This window comes from Coffea arabica, chromosome 9c, assembly GCF_036785885.1.
Source record: "Coffea arabica cultivar ET-39 chromosome 9c, Coffea Arabica ET-39 HiFi, whole genome shotgun sequence".
Taxonomy (NCBI): domain Eukaryota; kingdom Viridiplantae; phylum Streptophyta; class Magnoliopsida; order Gentianales; family Rubiaceae; genus Coffea; species Coffea arabica.
Window position 1 is genome coordinate 18,296,700 of NC_092326.1, and position 7,308 is coordinate 18,304,007.

Below are 7,308 nucleotides of genomic sequence, written 5' to 3' on the forward strand. Positions count from 1 at the left end.
CAAAGAAAATTGGCTGACTACTGGGAAGGACGGTGGAAACAAGAATATGCAGAGAAAATTGAGTTGCTACACCAGAACGTAGAACTGGAAAAGAAACACAAAGGAAATTCTCAAGCTAGTCGGGCCATCACTTCTCATATAACTTGTGTCGCGCCCCACTTTTCGAATGAGTGAATGTGTGATGTGTGGTGTGTAATGTGTGAACGTGTGCAAAGTGAAAAGTAAAAGGCCATGGGACTTAGAATGCGACGATTTGGCCAAGTGAAGTTCAAAAGGGTTTTTTGTATTAAAAATGGAGTCGCCACTTGGTATAGAGTTAGGGTGTACCAAGTCACCCAAAAATGATTTTTGTTTTTGAATAAAATAAAAAAAAAAGTAAATAAACCCTTTTTGAGAACTTTTGGGTCTACGTAACCAAAAGAGGGATCGGGGGTCACATTTGACGAAGGGGAAGGCAAGGATAAAAATCCAAGGCATCCCTTCGACCTAGCCAAGGCTAGTTGCGCGACTTAAACCAATTTTTCCTAATTTTTCTACCCAAGGTATGTATCGCGTATTGGATATGTCTATATGAATGCAAGAACCTAGACCTAGGGGTATTGGGGGAAATTTCTCTTCAAAGGTTGAGTGGTGCCAATCACATTAATTGTGAAGCCCAATAATGATCCTTTTGGAGAGGTCACACCTAAACCTAAATGACGTGAAAAATGAGTGGAATGCATGCCATGTGAAAGTGTGAGTTTGTGTGAAGTGAGAAAAATGATAAAAGTAATAAGATATAAGTGAAGGTGTGCGAATGTAGATGAAAGTACTCGTGTGCGAGTGAAGATAAAAATGCTCGTGTGCAAGTGAAGATAAAAAAGTGTTCGTGTGCAAGTGAAGATAAAAAGTGTTCGTGTGCAAGTGAAGATAAAAAAGTGTTCGTGTGCAAGTGAAGATAAAAAAGTGTTCGTGTGCAAGTGAAGGTGATAAAAAGGTGCATGTGTGCAAATGAGACAAAAGTGAAAGTGGAACGATAGAGTGGATTGAGAGTGCATGAGCCTAGGGAATTCATGCATATTGGGTACGGGGAGACCTAAATCGTGACTTGATTTTTCCTTTGATAGAGGGAATATAAGCGTGCTAAGGCTTAGAAAAAGCCACACTCGTCTATATCCCATATTTAAGGGGACTCTCACGCAAATGTACCCTATAACTAGTATGAGATGCAAAAATCCTAAAATGAGGGGAAAAGGGGCTCGAGGAGCATGCCAGATGATAAAACTAAGGAAAAATGCATGATATGTAGTGAACAAACAAATGATGTGCTAACGAGGGGAAATCCCTAAGGGTCTAGCGTTGGACTAGCCCATTCTATGAATTCCGACTAGCGTTGGACTAGCGGAAACGTACATTCATCCATTCCATTCATTCATGGCTATGAAAGCAAGTAGACATGCCAAAACACTCATAAACACATAGCACATAACATTTAGCATGCTCGACTAGATGCAAGAGCCTAATAAAGCAATTAAACATGTAGCAACAAAGACAAGCAACCAGGGGGAAGGGGAAGTGGACCAGATGCTCTCCGAGCCCTATCTATTACAAGCCAAGAGGTGTACACATACCCCATAAAACTTAAATAAAAGCAACCAAGGGGAAGGGGAAATGGACCAAATGCTCTCCGAGCCCTATCTATTACAAGCCAAGAGGTGTACACATACCCCATAAAACTTAAATAAAAGTAAAAGCAAGCAAATGCACGCAAGGAGGTAAGGAAAGCGGAGTAGGCATGCATTTCTCACGTAGCACGTTGGTTCACATAGGAGAGACAAAAAAAAAATAAATAAAAGAAGTGGTACCTCCCTTGAGTTGGAGCTCTAACGTAGTGGAATTACTAATTTACCCTCCAAAATAATAAAAAGGTCAAGGTACCAATTTATTTAAGAAAAATTAAAAGAAATGTGCAAAGCAAAGCTCACTTGACCATAAAGTCCCCAAAGTCATGACTTAAGTGAAAATTGAAACAAAGTATAGTAATTAATCAAAACAAACAAGCAATGAAGTTGCAAAAGTTAAAGCTACCAAGGACCAAATTGAGAAATTATTCAAATGGTTGGGCCATAGTGAAACAAAAGGGAACTTGGGGGGTCAAAGTGTAATTTTCAGAAGGTTTTTCATGCAGTTCATGCAACCCAACGTAAAGAAAATATTCTGCAACAAAGCAAACCAACTTGCTGCACCTTTGTACTAAATTCAGACTTGCTCACGTATTTGAACCCAAAGCACTCTTGACCCACTTTCAAATTTGAAACTAAACAACACCCAAAACAAGAACTTGACATCCGAATCAAAGGAAGAAATCATGCAAACATAAAAAATTCCAGCACGAAGGCACGAAGAAACTTTTTGCATTTTTCTGTTTTCCTTCACTCCACGGCATGCGGCATTTGACAAACCAATTGAACATGTTCCAGAAAAATATCAACTTTTGATTCAAGACACAATACACAATCCATGTTTATGGCCTACGTTTATTGCTGCAACAAACCAGAAATCCTTCCCACAACCTTCAACTAAGTTCTGAATTTGTGATAGTCAAGTTGTGCATGAACTAGGCACTAGACACAAAAACAGCAAAGGAGCAAAAACAGAATTTTCTGTATTGATGGCAGTCATCACAGTCACAAGGTTACAGGTGTAAATGGCATAACAACAACCCATTGGTGGACTATTAAGGGAAGCAAAAAAAAAAAAAACATGAAATTAACGCAGCTTTCATGCAAACGAAAGTGAGAAAAGTTCCTGCAATTTTTCCAGCCATGCTTCTTGCAATTCTTGTATTCATTCTAATGCCATTTTCCATCCAAACCAAGCTAATATTTTTACCCAAACTGCAAAACCTCGATTCCAAAACAACAAAAACACAACAGTCAGTGTCCGAAACAGACCAAGAAAGGAAAAGAGAAACGTATGAATGGGAGTAGGCGATTTTTCTGGAAAATTTTCTACTGTTGCCTCCTTGAACAGCAATGCATCAGTTTTTTCAAGACACGCACAAGCCATCTAAAAATGATGAAATGTGCGCTGCATATTGAAGAAAAAGAAAGCAACAAACAATGGACAATCACAGCAACAACCAATGAAACATACATTTGTCTCTACCTCACTATCAATGCAACCATAAAAAAAAACAGCAAAAGAAGCGTGAGGACTTGCAACAAGCAGGTATTCATTTTCCAGCGAAGATCAAACCATGATTCAAGTGTTTAAGGACTCAAACAAATTTTACTAATTTGACAGCCCAAATCGAAATGCAAGGATTTCAACTCATTGTCATTAACATCACCCAAATGTAAAGGTTTGTTTCCCGGACATTCTAAGAAGAAAACTGAACACAAAAATGCAGCAAAGGGCCTGAGCTTGAATCAGCTAATGTTTCGGCATTTACTTGGCAATGTCTTCGGCTATAACGAACCAGAAAGCTTGCAAAAAGCAACAAAAGAAAGCTTAAAACAAAGCTAAGCATTCTATACAATTAACACAAAGCTGATTATGCAAACCAAGAGAACTATATCCAGGAGGGTCCAACAGCTTTCTAAAAACTATATCAAACATTCGAACCTGTTCTCCTATAGCTTTGGACCAAAACACATAATTGTCAAACACTCCATGGTTCTAAACTTCCCATTCCAGATTCATAAGAAATGAAAGCATGGCCATGAACTTCCCCCCCCAGATGACTGAGCTTCACTATCAATTAAGTATATCAACAACAACACCAAAAGCTGGACGGACCCAAGACCATGAAACCCAAAACCTGACCACAATCCATCATTTTAAACATGTGCAATTGCGGTAGAAGCTTTAAGCCAAATAGCACAGCAAAGAGGGCAAGAAGATGCGGCAATCAATATGGTGAAGAACTGTTACATACTTGACCCTGTATACTAGGAAAAACAGCTCGAGAACTACCTCAGCTACCCCAGGATTTGTTACCAAATCCGCTGTTGGCAATGACGGTTGTTGGGCAGTGGCAATGGCGAGGAGTTGAGGTGGTGGAGTCGGCTGCAGTAGAACGCTGGCTCGGTGAAGACCTGCCTGTGATGATGGAGTCAGCGACAATGGAACGAAAGCAGCAACAACAACAGCAACGCCACCAACTTCTTCCTGCCCGACGCTTCTCTCTTTTCCAAAACTCCAGCCGCCGTTCAGTGCTCTGGTCTCTCTCTATTGCTCTCGATTCTTTCCCAGCTGTCACTCACCTCAGCCTCTCAATCTTAACCCTATCTCTTCCAACCTCACTTCCCTTTCAACCAGAAAACTCTCGCTCACTCCCAGCTCTTTTCTATCGAGCCCGTAGGTTTCTTTCCCTCCATCCTTTCCTCACTCTCGGTCCTCTCTTTGCTTTCTCCCTGAAGTTTCTTTCAATCTTTTTCTCCCTGATGTAGCCGCAACTCCCTAATCTCTCTTTTGCTCCCCCCTAGTTGTCTTTTTGTTCTAGCCGTTACCCACCTCAAAACTCTCCTCCCTCTGCTGTTTTCTTCTCACAGCCGTTCCAACTCTCCTCCCCCCAAGCTCTTCCCAGTTCTTCTCTCAAGCTCCCTGCCATCAACTATGCTTAGCTCCTTCTCCCCAAAGCCCGCAGCCTTTCTTTCTTTTTCCTTTGCTGTTTTTTCTCCCCCTAACCGAGCTCCCTCCCCTTGCGGCTACTTCTTGTTTTTCTATTTATATGGGGGCCAAAAAAACCCTAAGCTCTCGCCAATCTCTACTATATTTGCAGCCAAAGGGCTCCTGAGCCCTTACTTGCAAGCTGCGGACGAACGCAGCTTGCATGAAATTATTCCCCCTTTTTTTCTTTTTTTTTTAACACAACTTAATAACTACAGAAATGATAAAATAAAATATAAATAATAATAATAACAAAATTACAAAAACCAGGTAATAATAATAATGACAAAACAAAAAATAATTTTAAACAAAAAACTAACAACAATGGCCATTTTTAATTTTTTCAATTTTTCATTTTTCATCATCTTCTTTTTCTCAAAATAACTTAATAAAAGTAACTAAAGTGCCCAAAGATTGAATTTAAAGAAATAAACATATTTTTGTGAACAAATTTTCCTTTTTTCTTTTTCCACTTTTTCATTTTTCCTTTTTTAAATAATTTTAGCAAAATGATAATAAAATTAAGTAAAAACCAACAATTTAAATAACATCAGATAAAAATAAATAAACAAACCAGAAATAATAAACAGCAAAGTTGCAATCTTTACTTCCATCATTATTCTCTTTTTTTCTTTTTCCATTTTCATTTTTTCATTTTTTCATTTTTTCCAAGAAAACATTGAATTTAAATCAAAACAATTAAAACATATTTTTTGAATGCTTTTCCTTTTCTTTTTCGAGAAATTCTATGCTAAAAACTTAAAAATAATAACAATAACACGAAAAATTAAAAAAACTAAAAACTAAAAAGTGAATAAAATTAACAAACTGAAAACACTAAAATTTTGGTGTCTACAACTTGTGGATACTGTGGCAAGCTTAACCACACTGAAGCCGGGTGCTGGAGAAAGCAAGGAAAATGTTTTAAGTGCGGTAGTGCCGAGCATAAGTTTTCGAATTGCCCTGGTAACCCTAACAAAAAGAGGAAATACTCAGCAGCCAGCTAGGTCCGCTACAAAGCAATTAAGTGCCAGATGGAAGTAGTTTTTACTAATGGTTATGAAGGGGGTTCTAGTAGTGGAAGTTTTACGAGTGAGGATATTTTGATTACACTCAAGGGATAGGAGTTGTAGTTTACCCTAGACTAGACTAGCACTTTTGGAAATTTAATCTTGTGAAAAGGGGAAAAGTCTTTTGTTGTTTTGTATCTTGGCAATTTGGCACGTTTTGTTACTGTAGACACCAAAATTTTAGTGTAATTTCATTTACTATTTATTTAATTTTTATTTGTCGTGTTAGGTTTATTCACTTTTTAGTTTTTAGTTTTTTTAGCTTTTTATTTTATTATTTTTAAGTTTTAGCATAGAATTTCTCGAAAAAAAAGATAAAAGAAAAAAGGAAAAGGAAAGGAAAATCATCAATCCAAAATTTGTTGTTAGGCATTTTATTTTCTATCTTTTATTCCGAGTTTTCTTCTTATTATCTGTTTTTATTTAAAATATTATTTTTGCATTATTATTGTTTAAAAAAAAATTTTACATGCAAGCAGCGGAAACGCAACTTGCAAGGACAGTCGCACATGCCCATCGGAGGGCTCTAAGATGCCCAGTAAAACCTCCACTCTGATCCTCACCTTTCAGGTGAGGGTTTAGGGGGATGATTCCCCATATAAAAAGAAAAGAAAATAGTAGAGAAAAGGGGGGTTCTTGGGTTGACGGCGGTAGGAAAAACACAGAGGAAGCTTGGGCGAGAAAGAAACCAGAAAAGAGTGAAGGGAAAAGTTGGAGGGCTACAAAGAGTTTCGGAGAGGGGAGAGCCGAGAGGAAAAAAAAGAGGAACGGGCTGGGGGGCCTGCGGCTGAAAAGGGGCAGAGCAAGGAAGAAAGAGTGAGGGTTTCAGGAACAACTAAGAACACTAGCGTCGGAGGAGAGCTGAGGTTGGCGGCTGGGCTAAAACAACACAGAGGAAAGGAAAACTTACGGGCCGAAAAGAGCCGCAGGCTGAGTGCAAAGGAGAGCGCTGCAACTGAGGCGATTCGGAGACGAAAATCAATGGAAGGAAAAGAGCAACCTAGAAGAATTTCTTTCAAAGTCAGGACCTTTTTCCAGGGAGCGTCTTCACAATGCATCAAATTTGGATTGAAGGTAGCTATTGTTTTCTTGACTCACGTTTCGTTTATATCGGCATGTTCTTTCATTACTATCCAGGAAACTGGTATGGAGTGCTATGCGTATTTTCTGGGTATGATTATCTTGGAGATCTGTATGCGTTTTTTTTCCCGAGTGCATTAGAGATCGCTGTCGCCTGTTATTTGAAGGTGCTGTCAGATAAAGTTTCATTTGAGTCGAGTTGGTCAGGTTTATTTGCTTACAGAGATGACTTTGCCAAAAGTTAGAAACTTTCATTGCTGAGTTCATTTTTGTCTGATTTGTTTTGTTCTCCTTCCCCTTATCCCAAGTTCTTCCAGTTTTTGAATTGAGTTGCTAACTCCATTAGAACTTTGGCTTCCTTCACATGACTACGTTTAGGCTGATTGAAATTGCAGCAAGCCTTTCTTTCTGTTGCAGTAGCTTTCCTCGTAACATTTGCATGAAAAGTTTAGAAAATGACTGTCTTTTGTTGTTTGGTTGGATGATTGAAAGTCCTGTGATTTTG

At 38.7% G+C, this 7,308-nt stretch overlaps 1 long non-coding RNA gene across 1 annotated transcript; it reads right to left on the reverse strand.

The window, feature by feature from the left end:
• Positions 1-2,840: 2,840 nt before the first annotated feature.
• On the reverse strand, positions 2,841-4,672 carry LOC140014022 (uncharacterized). Its single transcript, XR_011820881.1, has 2 exons — positions 3,958-4,672; positions 2,841-2,876 (listed from the first exon to the last, which is right to left on the reverse strand). It is a non-coding gene; the product is annotated as an uncharacterized lncRNA (long non-coding RNA).
• Positions 4,673-7,308: the final 2,636 nt, after the last annotated feature.